At 40.1% G+C, this 15,481-nt stretch overlaps 1 protein-coding gene across 4 annotated transcripts in view; it reads right to left on the minus strand.

Annotated features, from left to right (window-relative positions):
- DPY19L3 (dpy-19 like C-mannosyltransferase 3) overlaps positions 1–15,481 on the minus strand; it is a 74,187-nt gene that overhangs the window by 53,275 nt on the left and 5,431 nt on the right. The window lies entirely within an intron of this gene.

The raw sequence follows: 15,481 nt of genomic DNA on the forward strand, positions 1-15,481 counted from the left end.
CTTTTGATAACATTAAACTGTATCACTTGCTCCTAGAATGCTCAGCCTCCTCCTTGATCAAGTAACCATAGAAGCTAGGAATTGACATTAAGCAAATATTAGCTTTTGTCCATACAAATAAAAAAAGAAACAAAACCATTAAGTATATTACATTCCTTTCCTTCTCTCCTGCTGCCTTAAAGTGTTCAGTATGGCTGCCTTCAGTGGAATATTCTAACATCAAACTGACATGCCCAACCAAACTGGAGAACCAAACCAGCCATTCACATGTAGCGGGCTTCCAATCTGACATGCTTTTAGAAATAAAAGGGGACTGACTTCATAAAGATGAGGAAAAAGGGAAAAAAAAAAAAACAACACTGCTCAACATACAACAAGTAGAAAGCCACTTCTGTGCCCCATCTCTCTCTCTCTAACATACCCAGAATGTGTAAAGAACAGAGGGGATCCTGATTAGTAAAAATGCATTTCGACATGATTAATTGGTAATCTTGGCACCAGCTGTATAGAACCAAATGCTGTACTTTATTAGACAGACACTTGCAAGTTTCACATCTGCTTCATGCTAGGAGAACATCTGCTTTACTCATTCAAACACTTTTCCAGTTTTTATACAGCAATGTATACTTTGCCTGGCGGATACTGCCAATGAAAATGTACACCAACAGAAGTTACCCTCTAAAGACTGTAAAATGAACAAATATAATACTTCATATTTTAATCTGCACAAGTTCTACAGGGGAAGAGCACTGTTGAAAGAATAAAAAAATATGGTCTCTGAAGATAATGACAGAAAAAAGGAGAAAGACAAAAGATTGCATTTTTAAGAAATTGTACAGCTAAAACCATGTAAGTAATAGTTTATATGGTAATTTAACAAAAGTATTAAAAAGAAATAAGCATCAAGAAAAAAAAAATGACAACTCACAATGAATGATGCTCATACTCTGGCAACATACAAAAGGTGGTAAGATCTTTCAGACAAATGACACCAAATTTGCAAAGGAACCATATCATTAGCTTTTAAAAATCTCATGTAAATAACTTTTGTTTATAAAAAGTGCCCCCCAAATAACGAGGCAACTGGTAGTGGAGAAGCCATTGAAAAACTAACATTAAAGATCACATTAACGTTAAAGATTACATTAAAGATAAATGTAACCTTTCAGAATTCAGTTAACAAATCATCTCAGCAAGAAACAGTAGCTCATGATAAGACAGCTGTTCTTAAAGTTCTGTACAGGGAATCATGCCCTCAGCAAACATATTTATGGCACATACATGGTTTATTGTCTGGTTAAATTCATGTCCATCTGTTAGAATGGGATGATTCTTGCCCTCGAGTTGATTAAAGCAGTGACATGTGACAGCTGCCAAGCAGTGTTTGTGAGTAGGTTAGACTAGTTGAAGTGACAGTACCTCCACTGGGCTCAGTTGAAGCAATTATTATCCCTCGTCCTACCATAGTTACCACTGTGTAAATTAACCCTACTTGGTCTAAAGACTCCTTGCTTTGCAGGAGTATTCAACGGGGAGATGTGCAAATTCTATAGTACCAAATAAATAAGAAAAAAATGTTAGCATAAGGTAAAAAGACTTTTTAAAAAAGTGAGTGACTTTAGTACTTTTAGCCAAATGAGAATTACCTATTCTTATCACTGAACATTCATTTGCTGAGGAAATAAAAGGTGTTAAGAATTCAGTCCTTGACCCCAAGCAGTTTGAGTTTCAGTGAGAAAGAACAATGCATTTTTTAAAAAGGGAAATAGCTATTCAAGGAAAGACTGGTATCAGTAGAAAGGAAAGACTATTCTTTGCCTATTCAACTAGCCTGGTGGTCCAGTGGCTATGACAGCTCCCAGGTTGCAGGGGCTTGGGTTGGACCTGGGTCAGGAACTAGATCACACATGACATGACTAAGAGTGTGCATGCTGCAACTAAAATAAAAAAACAAGATCCTGCATGCCACAACGAAGACCGAAGATGCTGTGTGCCGTAACTGAGACCCTGTGCAGTTAAACAAATAAATAAAAATAAATATTTAAAGAAAACCCCCAAACCTAGCCTGCCAACTGGCTTCGTTGCCTCTGATTGGTATCTTTTTAATCCAACTGATCCTCCTCATTCATTCATTCATCCATCCATCCATCCATTTATTCATTCAACAAATACCTACCAACCACCAACAATTTATAAGCAATCTTTTGCCGGGAGATTTAGCAGGGAACAAAAGAGGCACAAATCTCTGCCTTCACGGAATTTATAATCCAGAGCAGGAGGAGAAGAGAATAAACCAGTAAAACATAAAAGGGAAAGCAGAGAAGAGGCACAGGAAGGAAAAGGGGTGGTACTGTGATCCTGGAGGTGGGCAGTGAACGTCTCATGGATGAAATGACACTGACCAGAGACTGGAAGAGGTGAGGCAGTGGGCCCCGCAGAGGTCTGAGGGGAGAGGTCAACAGTCAGAACAGCCCACATGCACCCTGGAGGTCACTGAGAAGACAGGGTGGTTTGAGCAGAAGAAACAAAGGAGGGGTAGTCATCTCAGAGAGGCTAAAGGGGCAGAAACAGAATCTGAGATGTAAGGAGGGGTTGGGGGCTGACCACTGAGTCTGGGAGGCACACGGACTCTGGGCTTGTGCCCTGAGCCAGAAGGTGGGTGTGCAGGGAGGTGTCAGGTAGGAGTTCGGTTTTAGGCATGCTGTGTTTGAGTATGAAGGGTTCTGAGCAGAGACACACACTGCCAAACATCTAAAAGAATCTCACTGGCTGTTATGCCCAGGATAGACTCCACAGGGCACAAGCAAAGCATGGAAACCAGGAAAGGAGCTGCTGAAGTAATCCTCGCAGACACAAAGGCAGAGGTTGTAAGTGGTGATCTGATTCTAGATACTATCGAAAGAAAACTGAGAGACTTCCCTGGCGGTCCAGTGGTTAAGACTCCATGCTTCCCAACCTAGATGTCCATAGGCAGACGAATGGATAAGGAAGCTGTGGTACATATACACAATGCAATATTACTCAGTTATAAAAAAGAATGTGTTTAAGTCAGTTCTAATAAGATGGATAAAACTGGAGCCTATTATACAGAGTGAAGTAAGTCAGAAAGAGAAACATCAATACAGTAATATTAATGCATGGGCTTCCCTGGTGGATCAGAGGTTAAAGCGTCTGCCCGCAATGTGGGAGACCTGGGTTCGATCCCTGCGTCGGGAAGATTCCCCTGGAGAAGGAAATGGCAACCCGCACCAGTATTCTTGCCTGGAGAATCCCATGGACAGAGGAACATGGTAGGCTACAGTCCACGGGGTCGCAAAGAGTCGGAGACGACTGAGCGACTTCACTTCACTATGGAATTTAGAAAGACGGTAACGTAGACCCTATATGCAAGGCAGCAAGAGACACAGATGTAAAGAACAGACTTTTGGACTCTGTGGGAGAAGGCAAGGGTGGGATGATTTGAGAGAATAGCATTGAAACAGGTATACCATATGTAAAATAGATGACCAGTGCAAGTTCAATGCATGAGCAGGGCACTCAATGCCAGCGCTCTGGGATGACCCAGAGGGATGGGATGGGGAGGGAGGTTGATGGTGGGGTTTCAAGACGGGGGAACACATGTGCACCCGTGGCTGATTCAAGTTGATGTATGGCAAAAACCACCACAATATTTTAAAGAAATTATCTTCCAATCAAAAAAAAAAAAAAAGACTCCATGTTTCCAATGCAGCAGAGAGGGGGTGGGGGGATGGGTGGGTTCAATCCCTGGTGGGGAAACTAAGATCCCGCATGCTGTGAAGTGCAGCCAGAAAGAAAACTGATAGGATTTCCTAAAGGATTTAATATGGCATTTGAAAGAACTAGAATTTTCTAAGGACAGAAATCCTGAGCCACTGAAGGACAAAGTTGCTATTTACAGATTTGGTTTTTAAGGAGAAACACCTGCAGCCAGGGAAGGTCAGGTGTTTAAGTCAGTTTAAGTCTGAAATGCCTATTGGACAAATGCAAGTGATCAAGTAGGTGGCTGAATATACAAGTCTGAAGTTCAGGGGGATGTCTGAGCAGGGATAGGCATTTGGGAGCTGTAAGCATAGAGATGATGCATGCATGCTCAGTTGCTTCAGTCATGCCTGGCTCTTGGCAACACCGTGGGCTACAGCCTGCCAGGCTCCTCTATCCATGGAAATTTCCAGACAAGAATACTGGAGTGGGTTACCATTTCCTACTCCAGGGGATCTTTCCAACACAGGGATCCAACCTGCGTCTCCTGCACTGGCAGATTCTTGACCATTGAGCCACCTGGGAAGCCCACAGAGATGGTATTTAAAGCTACAGACAGACTGTTCTTAGCAGTTGAGGGTGGACAGAAAAATACAAGATCGGATTCTTAGGGTTCTCTGCCAATAAGAGGTCACTTGGGAGGCTGAGGAGCAGCCTGTAAAGGAGTCAAAGGAGCAGCTGGAGAGGCAGGAGGAAACCCAGGAGACTGTGTGTACTGGAGCCAAGAAAAAAAATGCTAATAGGTCAAGTAAAATGAGGACTGAAAATGACCACTACAGTTAGTAAAGTAAGTGAAAGTCACTCAGTCATGTCTGACTCTGCGACCCCATGGACTACACAGTCCATGGAATTCTCCTGGCCAGAATACTGGAGTGGGTAGCCTTTCCCTTCTCCAAGGGATCTTCCCAACACAGGGATCAAACCCAAGTCTCCCACATTGTAGTCAGATTATTTACCAGTTGAGCCGCAAGGAAAGCCCACAGTTAAGTAACTGGGGGATATCTGTGACTTTAGCCAGACATTTTTAAGCACAGCATCATGGGTGAAGCCTGATTGGAATGGGTTTGAGAGAGAGAAGGGGAAGAGAGGAACACAGATGACCAGTCACCAAACTTTTGGGGGGAATTTTGGTGTTAAGATTTGAGCAGAAAAATGGGAGAGTAAGTACAAGAGAAGCGGGGGAAGGGCAGAGTACACTATTCCTTCTAGGATGGGAGAAAGGGTGAGAGAGAAGTAACTGCTCTAGCGACGTGGATCAGCGGAAGGCAGAGGCAAGGGTCTGGCACACAAGGCAGGAAGCCGGCGAGCACGTGTCCAGGCCTGGGCAGCTACGGAGCGCAGGCAGGTGGGCGGCCTTTTCAGTTTGCTTCTCCTTTCTCAGTTGACAGAGTTCAGAACACGTTACCTCAAAACATGGCATCTTGGCATGATGAACACTTTAAGCTGAAGAAACTGGATGGATGGCAGGTGCAGAATGGACTCTGACCTTTCATTTCTCCCCAGAAGCCGTCATTAAGACTCTTGTGAGAGGTGGCTTAGGAGAGGAAAAGAACCTCTTATCTCTGAAGATGGAGGGTGCTGAGAGGGATCTGAATGAACAGGCCCTGCGCAGTGTCCCCCGTGCACTCCCTTGGGCTCACACACTATCACATTCTCCCATTACTTTCGATTCTTCATCAAATCCAGTACAAAAATGCAACAGTTTGAGGATTTCTTTGGGTCATTTCGGTTTGAGGATTTCTTTGGGTCATTTCATTATGAAGGTGTTGTGTCTCGTAAAACTTGTATTAAAGATATTTGTCTGCTTTTCTCCTGTTAATCTGGCTTTTGCCAGTTCAATTTATGGGACTCCAGCCAGAGAACCTAGGCTCTCTGTAGGAAAAATAATTTCTTCCTTCCCTACATGGTTAAACAGGAAGCGGTGTCACTATCTGCCCGTGAAGACTGGAGGAGGTCTGGCGAAGCAGAGGGAAGAAAAGGCTAGGACGGTCACACAGGAGAACCGGGGACTGAATGGAAGGGTCCAGGCCTGCCAAGCAACACTTTTTAAAAGGGCATATGTGAAGTCTTCCTTCCCTATTAATTTCAGTTTTTGACAAATGTAAAAATAAAATTATCGTGGCTTCTGTATATTTAATTTTGGCTTCAACGTATTTAACCCCTGGTACATCTGAATTTTCTTATTGCTTATAACCATTTTTCAGATTCTCTTGGGGTGAACAGGTATATAGTTGCATCACCTGCCAATAACTATCTCCTCTTTCCGTAAGGGGCAGAGCAGCCCAGCGCAAGATGCCCCAGCTCCGGGGCCAGTGGACAAAGTTTGAATCCCAGCTCTTTCAAATATTAGTGGACGGCCTCAGGCGACTCATGTAACACTTCTGAACCTCATTATTTTCTTTTGTGGAAAAAAAAAAAAGAAAATGGAATCTACCAGGAGGAGATTTTAGGATGTAAGACTGTAACCTCTGTGTGATATGAATGTGCTATATACACGGACGTATTTCCCCAGAAGCAATGGTGCAGTATTCTCTAACTCACGGTTCTCAATGACTTTATAGATGATAACTGGCGGAAATAAGAACTGACTGTAGCTATATTCTGATCCTCAGGTTCAGTGTGTAATCCTTGATTTATAATAATATCTTGGAAATCTGCTTCCTCTTTAGTGTTCTAGCTCAAATAGCAGTGGAATTTTTTAAGAGTTTGGCAGAATTCCTTCATAAAATCAACAGCATCTGGTATTTTGGGGGTGGGGTTTAGGTAGCTGTTTTTCAAGTTTTCTCTATCACATGTACAGAAATAATTTGTGTTTACTAGGGCCATTTTGGTAATTTATATTCTTCTAGAAAATCATCCATGTTCCCCACTCATCTAATTTGCATAAAATCAAACAAAACAGTATCATGTGGCTCTTTCTTATTTCATGGTCTCTATGGTTATTTCTCTGTGACCATATTTCATGATCTTTGTAGTTTTTGGATATTTTCACTTCCTACCACGTCTTTATCTTTCTTTAGTTTCTTTAGTTTTCACTCCCCAAATAACCATTCATTTATGAACTGTTTTCCTACTTTTGAGGTGACAATTTCTCTTATTAATACTTTTATCCTTCCTTCTGTTGTAAGACTTCATAAAAAGTGGAATAATTCATTTATTTCATAATGAAAGTATTTACAGCTATAAATTTTCTTCTGAATACTCTTTCATTAATTCTGAAACATAGTTTTCAATATTTTCTAGATTTCATTAGCAACTTCTAGAAATTCAGTTTTAATTACCTGTGGTCAAAGATTATTTTTAAAATTCAAGGTACTGATTTTTCTTTTTAATTAGTTATCTCCAATCTTTATTTAAATAAAGACGATACTGTGACCTTTATGCCCAAAGTCAGGAACAAGCCAAGACTATGTGCTATCACACTGTGATTAGAGAATATTATCATGTAATTTCTGTATTTTTGGACCAAGATTTTCATTATGGATTAATTTATCAATGTTTTAGTGAGTGTTCTGTGGAAACTGGAGACGAGCGTATGTTCTCCCTTTAGATATTATAGATTAGGTCTATCATATTCAGTATTACTAGGTCTTCATATCCTTATTTTTGAAAATATTTATTTTGCTGTGCCGGGTCTTAATTGCAGCATGTGGGATCTAGTTCCCTGACCAGGGATCAAACCCACAGGCCCTCTAGCATGGACTCCTAGCTACTGGACCACCAGGGAGGTCCCTCCTTACTTTATTTTTGTCCTTATGCTTTTCTATGAATGAGAAGAATTAAAACTCAATACTAATGTATTTCTAGATTCTTCTTCCATCTTCTGTGGTTTTTGCTTTGTAAATACTTTGATACACAGGTAGTCCTATTTGTAGTTTGTATGTTTATCACTGAAATACTGTACTTCTTTGCCTCAGTTCAGTTCAGTTGCTCAGTCGTGTCTGACTGTTTGTAACTCCATGGACTGCAGCACGCCAGGCTTCCCTGACCATCCAATTCCTGGAGCTTATTCAAACTCATATCCATCGAGTCAGTGATGCCATCCAAACATCTCATCCTCTGTCGTCCCCTTCTCCAGCCTTCAATCTTACCCAGCATCAGGATCTTTTCCGATGGGTCAGTTCTTCCCATCAGGTGGCCAAAGTACTGTAGCTTCAGCTTCAGCATCAGTCCTTCCAATGAATATTCATGACTGATTTCCTTTAGGATGGACTAGTTTATTCTCCTTGCAGTCCAAGGGACTCTCAAGAGTCTTCTCCAACACCACAGTTCAAAAGCATCAATTTTTGGTGCTCAGCTTTCTTTACGGTCCAACTCTCACATCCACACATCACTACTGGAAAAACCATAGCCTTGACTAGACAGACCTTTGTTGGCAAAGTAATATCTCTGCTTTTTAATATGCTATCTAGGTTGGTCATAGCTTTTCTTCCAAGAAGCAAGTGTCTTTTAATTTCATGGCTGCAGTCACCATCTGCAGTGATTTTGCAGCCCCCCAAAAATAAAAGTCAATCACTGTTTCCACTGTTTCCCGAACTATTTGCCATGATGGGACTGGATGCCCTGATCTTCGTTCTTTGAATGTTGAGTTTTAAGCCAGCTTTTTCACTTTGAATTTCATCAAGAGGCTCTTCAGTTCCTCTTTACTTTCTGTGGTGTCATCTGCATATGAGGTTATTGATATTTCTCCTGGCAATCTTGATTCCAGCTTGTGCTTCATCCAGCCTAGCATTTCTCATGATGTACTCTGCATATAAGTTAAATAAGCAGAGTGAAAATATACAGCCTTGATGTAGTCCTTTCCCAATTTGGAACCAGCCCATTTTTCCATGTCCGGTTCTAACTGTTGCTTCTTGACCTGCATACAGATTTCCCAGGAGGCAGGTAAGGTGGTCTGGTATTCCCATCTGTTGAATTTTCCAGTTTGTTGTGATCTACACAGTCAAAGGCTTTGGTGTAGTCAATAAAGCATATGTTTTTCTGGAACTCTCTTGCTTTCCAATGATTCAACAGATGTCGGCAATTTGATCTCTAGTTCCTCTGCATTTTCTAAATCCAGTTTGCACATCTGGAAGTTCTTGGTTCACGTACTGTTGAGGCCTTGGTTGGAGAATTCTGAGCATTACTTTGCTAGTGTGAGATGAGTGCAATTATGTGGTAGTTTGAACATTCTTTGGCATTGGAATGATAACTAACCTTTTTCAGTCCTCTGGCCACTGATGAGTTTTCCAAATTTGCTGGCATATTGAGTGCAGCACTTTCACAGCATCATCTTTTAGGACTTGAAATAGCTCAGCTGAAATTCCATCACCTCCACTAGCTTTGTTCATACTGATGCTTCCTATGGCCTACTTGACTTCACACGCCAGGAAGTCTGGCTCAAGGTGAGTGATCACACCATTGGAATTATCTGGGTCATTAAGATCTTTTTTGTATAGTTCTTTTGTGTATTCTTGCCACCTTTTCTTAATATCTTCTGCTTCTGTTAGGTCAATATCATTTCTGTCTTTTATTGTGCCCATCTTTGCATGAAATGTTCCCTTGGTATCTCTAATTTTCTTGAAGAGATTTCTAGTCTTCTCCATTCTACTGTTTTCCTCTATTTCTTTGCATTGATCACTGAAGAAGGTTCTTATCATACCTTGCTATTCTTTGGAAACCTGCATTCAGATGGGTGTATCTTTTCTTCTCCTTTGCCTTTAGCTTCTCTTCTCTTTTCAGCTATTTGTAAGCCCTCCTCAGACAATCATTTTGCCTTTTTGTATTTCTTCTTGGGGACGATCTTGATCACTGCCTCCTGTACAATAGCCATCGTTCTTCAAGCACTCTGTCTACCAGATCTAACCCCTCGAATCTATTTGTCACTTCCACTGTATAATCATAAGGGATTTGATTTAGGTCATATCACATTGACCTTCTTTGCTTCACTTAATAAATTTGTCTGAGACTTCTTTCCCCCTTTTGCATTTATTAAGTCTTTATCCATACTTTAGGTCTAATCCCTTTAAGTAACTTTGTTCTGGGAGGATCTTATGCATATATGATGTGATTCAGATTTTGCTTTATGATCCAGAGTTTTTATTAGATGAGTAAAACCCATTGACACTTATTTAAACAAAAACATTGGGATATATTTAATACATTTTGTGTCATGCTTTTTGTTGCTTTTTAGAACAAATCCTTTGCTACATGATCTGTCTGCTTGCTTCTATGTGTGTGTGGTTGCATATGTATACATGTGTCTTTAACTTGGACGGTTTATATTTTTGTTTTAGGGGTTACCTTGCTTTATAACCTCAGAGGATAACTTCTTTACCTCTATGGATAGTATCTACTTACTTCCTATAAGGAGTAATGACAATCTTATCATGAAATTTATATTTCTCCTCTGCCAACTTGACTTGGTATTTTTCTTGGAATGTTCTTTTCCATATACTGTGTGTCTGTTTCTGGACATGACTTTTAGTTGTAACTTTTTGAATTCTAGCTATAGAAGATAAATCAGGATACCTCCACCATCTTTTACCTTCTCTTTCCAATTCCTCTTCTAACTTGTGCTATTACGTTATTATTACACTGTGGTCTGTTACTATTACAGAATAACATTATTACACGTTATTACATTCTTCACGGGCTTCCCTGGTGGCTCAGCTGGTACAGAATCCACCTGCAATGCAGGAGACCTGGGTTCGATCCCTGGGTTGGGAAGATCCCCTGGAAAAGGAAATGGCTACCCACTCCAGTATTCTGGCCTGGAGAATTCCATGGACTGTATAGTTAGTTCAGAGGGTCACAGAGAGTCAGACGCGACTGAGTGACTTTCAGTTCACTCACACTGTTCACATATGCTTTGTTCTGTAACTGTTTAGTCTTAGTCCTAGAGTTAAATAAATTTGAAGTTCACTGACAATTTTTCTATCACCGTTTTGCCTTTTATCTCTTGACAGGATGAAGTTTTTTCCTCTACCAACTTCTCCAAGTGTTGTTAAAAACATATGTTTCTCAGAGTCAAAAAAATCTGTATGGTGTTTTATATATGATGGAGTAATTGGGTTAAAATATGTAAATCATTTTCTTAGACATCATTCGTGGTCTTGGAGCACTAGTTGTTACTGTGGAAAACTTGGAGGCCAGGTTGACCTTTGTCTCCTATTATATGTAACTTGATGTTTTTGTCTGGATGCCCAAAAGTTGTTTACTACTCAAGTACAGCAATTTCATAACTACAACTTGCTAATGACTTTTCTAGGCCAAATCTTCCTGGGAACCACTGTGCCTGTTCAATTTGTAGATTCAAGTCTTCTTTTATTTTTGGAAAGTTTTCTTGAATTACACATTTAAACTTTTTTTCTTTTCCTGTTTCATGGTTTTGGTTCCTTTGGGACACAAATTATGCAGTCTTGCTGCTGTTTTTCTCAGCTGTCACTTCTCTTTAATATTTTAACTTTACTAATTTTATTTTGTTTAATCAGTCCTGTCCAACATTTCTCTTTCTGTGCTTCCTGCAGGTTCTGGCCTGCTGTAGTCATGATTTCTATCTATTACGATTACATCTTTAAATATTTTGTTTATTGACTAAGTTCTGTCAGCTCGAGTTTCGTTTCCTTTTGTCATCTTCCTACTTCTCTTTACAGATGGTATATACCTTGCTATATTCCTACTCTGAACTCACCTTCTACAGTGGCAAACACTGCATTATGTCTGCTTTTCAGTGTGACGTGATTGGCTAGAACCTTCTTGTCTCTGCTGTAAAAGTTTTCTGGTGGCTATTCTTCATGTATTGTTTGTTCTTGTTTTTCTCTTCCCTTTTTTCTTGCAGTATCATTGTATAGATCCTGTACTAGCTCCTTTTTGAGTATTAAGTCATTTCTGAATGTGGCAAGTTCTTACCCAATCAGCTACACATTGGAAGTTCATGCAGGGGAGAGGCCTGAGCCATAACTTAGGCCTGCAAGAATTTTTCTGGTGCTTCAGAGTGAGGTTTTAGTCTTTTCCTCATTTTAGTGAACAGATTGGCAGCTTCGGGGCTATTGAAAGTGCAAGTTTTCTCTCTTTATCCTGGTCTTCTTAAACTTCCTGCTGCTGCTAAGTCACTTCAGTTGTGTCCAACTCTGTGTGACACCCCATAGATGGAAGACCACCAGGCTCCCCAGTCCCTGGGATTCTCCAGGCAAGAATACTGGAGTGGGTTGCCATTTCCTTCTCCAACGTGTGAAAGTGAAAAGTGAAAGTGAAGTCGCTCAGTCGTGTCCGACCCTTAGAGATCCCACGGACTGCAGCCCACCAGGCACCTCCATCCATGGGATTTTCTAGGCAAGAGTACTGGAGTGGGGTGCCATTGCCTTCTCCGCTGAACTTTTACAGAAATGGCGTGTTTCTGTGACGCCTTTCAGCCTGTCTGTCTTGTTTCTCTTTCACATCAGAGTGTCTCCAGGAAAGCTTCTGTCATTGCTCCTTACATCCAGTCCCATTAGCCACCACACCCCCCAACCCAGGATATGCCAGTGACTTTGGAGGACTAAACTTTGGCAGGTTTTTCTAAACTCTGCAGCTTTTGAGATTCCTCTCAGCATCTTTCTACACTTCTAGGGGTTTCACTGGATTTGGCAGCCCTTCCTCATATACTGTGATTCCAGATTACAGGACTCTTCAGTTCCATCAGAGAAGGAATTTGACTATTTTTCATTTCCTCAACTGCTCTGAAGTAATTCTAAAAAAAAGTAAGAGAACTGACATCTTTATCCTGCCACTTTAAAATGAGAAGTAAGCAATTTTAGGGGTCTAACCACAGTCAGAAACAATCTACCCCAAAATGGGGAGCAAGGAAACAGTGAAATGACCAAGGCTATAAAAATGTCAAAAAGATTATATTATATAGCTATCACTATTTACATTATAATTGTTTCTGAAAACATACAACTGTATATTGAAAAACATATGATCATTATAAAAACTACCTATACTGAAGTCATAAATAAGTAAAATACATATACACATACAGGATGAAGAAGAATGGAAGGGAAAAGGAAAATTGTCCTCTGTGAAAGGTAATGAATACTGAGTAATGTTTTTCATTGAAAAAGTTTTTGTTGTTATCACAGTATGCTGCTACTGCTGCTAAGTCACTTTAGTCGTGTCCGACTCTGTGCGACCCCATAGACGGAAGCCCACCAGGCTCCCCCGTCCCTGGGATTCTCCAGGCAAGAACCCTGGAGTGGGTTGCCATTTCCTGCCATTTCCATATCACAGTATAGTTTGTGCAATTAAAAAAAAAATACATGTTCAAACAACAAAAACAAACAAGACCATACAGATATTTACTTTAGTACCTACTAAACACAAATTATTAAAAACGCAATTAACAGCTCCGCACTTGCCATTGCTAACCATGCACTAACCTTGAAGGCAAGCTCCGAAGGCTGCACCCTTCGGCTCTAGTTCCAACCAGACTCTTTGCAGCAGCCAGTTGTCCCCAGAATACACCACTCCCTCACCCTAGAGGCTGACCCTGCTTCAAAAGAGCATTATTTACTCAGCACTGATGAGGTGCAGGCCACTGTGAGGGGAGCACAGCAAGTAATTCTCTTTGTTTGCTTTTTTAATAATACAGAGCAGACAAAAATAACCAAAAAACAAAAAAAAACCAGTTGCATTTAAAGGACAAGTTAGAGTTAAAATGTTTGGGCTTTGGAAACAGATTAAATAAAATATATGTAAAATGTACCTAAAACAGGGTCAAGCACATAGCAGACACTCAATTAAGGCTTTTTGAAAAAAGCTCTTATACTCTGAAAATGACTTTTTAATTAAAAAAATATGCTAGGAAAGGATACTACATACACATGTTTTAGGACCATTTAAACCAACATTTTCTCCTTTTCAGCTCTCCAGTTTCTGTGTTCCAGAGTTTCCCACATATTAAATACTAATATGCTAGTACGAAATGGTATGATCATTTTAAAAAATTACTTTGAATGCATAAACTGAATGTGTGATTAGTCTATTTTATTAGCAGTATCTGTACTCTCTGAATAATTACAACTAATTCAAGGTATTCAAAAGATCAAAGTATTTTCAGAAAAAAGTAGCCTAGTAATTTTGTTAAGTTATAACTCACAAATAAAAAAGAGGAAAACAGATTTACACGTCTCAAATATTTCCATAATCCTCCACGATGAAAGTGATGAAATGGAGTAAATCTAGGTATAAACTGTGAAAACGAGCTAAGTAAATCACTGATCAATAATGGCTAGAATTGTCATTGGTTTATTCACAGAAAATGTATACATACTTTAAAATTAAAGTTCAATTTAAGTAAAATTTAAAATTTAGTTCCTCTGTTGCACTAGCCACATTTCCAGTGTTCAATCGCTACACCTGGCTGGCAGCTACTGTACAGGACAGTGCAGGTTTAGATCATTTCCTTCAGTGCAGAGTTCTGAAGATCACTGGGGTTAGATGATTCGAAGATGAAAAATAAACCAATGCCTATGATCTGGTTTGAGAGATGATTACAACATCTGAGGACTCCTCTTGTGACATAGGGGAGAAAAAGAGAGAGAGGTTGAATAGAGACAAAAAAAAATGCATCAAGGCTCTGGCTCAATTTTAAGCTTGAGGGGCTAGGGGTGGTGGTGATGGAGAGAGGGAGAAACCTATCAGAGGATGGGCCTCTTTCACGGCTTCTCCCAGATGCCATCTGAGGCACAGCCAGAACCCAGCGTAGGGTCTCTTTCTTTTCTCACTCTGCATACTCCCCAAACACTCTTGCCCACACAGCCACAAGCTGGTAACAAGAAAGTGTCTGTTTCCAACACAGATGGAATTCCTGCCTTCAGGTCCATAAATCCAGCTTCCTTTACTCCAGGTCTTTACTTGGATTGTTTTGAAAGTGACTCACAATGTATCCAAACCAGAACTCCTCATTTCTTGCCTTACTGACTCCTATATAATAAAGAACTTGGTTGCCCTTTGTCCCCCGTTCCTGGGGGCAGCCAATGAACCCTGGAAATTCCCTGTGACAAGAGTATCTTTGTTATTCACGGTGGGCCCTCTTGTAAGCTTTGCTTGTGAAAGTCAATTTTACCTTCATAACCAGCTAGTCATTAGAAGTCATGGTGGGAATCAAGGTCAAAGATCATGTCATTTTTGGATGAAAAGCAAGCTATATTTGGATGAAAAACACTGGCAACGTGTAAGTTTCCTTTCAAGTGATATACTTGCTCTGAACCAAAGCCAAATTGAAGGATGTATAGAAATGTTCAGAGAGAGAGAAAGACAACAAGAAAACTGGTGTTTAAAGAATCACAGACCCTCCAGAAAATCTGATAACATTTATAGCTTCCCCCCAATCTTTTGCATATACTTTTAGAAAGGTATACCACATCAAGGTCATCTATGGAGCCAGATGAAAACTCCTTGGTTTAGAACAGTTGCTTTGGCTTTCTTTCTTTCTCCCCCCGCTCCCCTTTTTTTCCTATACTCAACAGAAAAAAATTATACTGTGATCCATTTTGTATATACATACATATAGTTAAAATAAAAGTTTCACAAATAATTATCAACCTTACTATGTGACCACATTCTCTTATATCTGATTTTATTAAGAAAAATGTTACTCATGACCTACACCAATTTCACAATCTACAGTTTGAAAAATATTGGCTCAGAGTAACTGATACATAATTGGAATAAGTTAACG

The sequence above is a fragment of the Moschus berezovskii genome, chromosome 22 (assembly GCF_049115385.1).
Source record: "Moschus berezovskii isolate FMDL1 chromosome 22, NW_MosBer_1.0, whole genome shotgun sequence".
Taxonomy (NCBI): domain Eukaryota; kingdom Metazoa; phylum Chordata; class Mammalia; order Artiodactyla; family Moschidae; genus Moschus; species Moschus berezovskii.